A 1,157-nucleotide genomic window follows, 5' to 3' on the forward strand; every position below is an offset into this window, starting at 1 on the left:
GATAGAGAGAGAGTGTGGCCCGGTGCATCACGGAAAATGGAGTCCTGCGCGCAGTGACTGACGGGATTTGGAGTCTCCGGCTCAGCGCCGAAGGGCACCTCGGCTCTCACAGGGGCATCATGGGAGTTACAGCATTTATCCATGCCAGAGTTAGATGCTCTTGGCTTTTCCCTTGCCCTGGTGCATGATGGGAGCTGTAGTCTTGTGTCCCTGGGCATGATGGGAGCTGTAGTCTTGTGTCCCTGGGCATGATGGGAGCTGTAGTCGCGACCCCCCCCCCCATGTAAGAGGGAGCTCTAGTCTTGTGCCTGTGCTGCATGATAGGAACTGTAGCCGTCAAGCTCCCATTTGGCAAGGGACTTAAGCACTCGCCTGGCTGGGAACACAAGAGTACTCTTGATTGCAATAGTGCTGTGCATGCATTTAAGTATACTCCTGGGGGAGTTCTGTACCACTGCTGCAGAATTCCTGGCCCCTGCAGGTTTTTTTTGCTTCTCTCACAGAAAAATGACTGCTGATAGGGAAGCTGCAAGAGTGGCTATGTGTCCTTCCGAAGTAGTGCAGTAGGGTGGTTCGGGCACCAGGAGCAGGCTGGTAGAGACCTAAATCACCTCCGGGGGGCTGAGCTGCGGCGTATGTGTGAGTGTGTGTGAGAGAGAGAGAGATCCCCCTCACTTGCTGTTGCAGTATGGTTGATGTGCAAGGGCAGGAATTTGGGGGTGTTTCTGAGGAGGTAGGCATAGGGCAGGCCCTGTTTCCTCAGATGGAACAGAATGTAGCAGCCTGCCTGCTTAGTGAATTGTTCCTGTTGTCTTTGTGAATTCCCCCAGGAGTATAAAACAGGGGTAAACATTTTAAGGCTCCTTTACTTTGCCAGAGTGATGTAAAGGACAGTATGGCCTTATAAATGCTTATGGTGTTTTAGTGATTAGAACTGGTCTAAATTTTTGGACTGAAAAAATTTCCTATCAGAATGTGCTTCATGAACTGTTTGCTACTGACTTTTCTGGAGATGGTTAGTAGCCAATATAAATTGAGTTTGATTCCTCAGCACTCACTTGATTTTCAGTTGCCTATTACGTAACACTGAGCCTATGACTTTTTGTATTTCTTGACTAATTACTAGAAGTAAAGGGTCAAATCTAGCTACATTACTA

The sequence above is a fragment of the Gopherus flavomarginatus genome, chromosome 12 (genome assembly GCF_025201925.1).
Source record: "Gopherus flavomarginatus isolate rGopFla2 chromosome 12, rGopFla2.mat.asm, whole genome shotgun sequence".
Lineage (NCBI taxonomy): Eukaryota > Metazoa > Chordata > Testudines > Testudinidae > Gopherus > Gopherus flavomarginatus.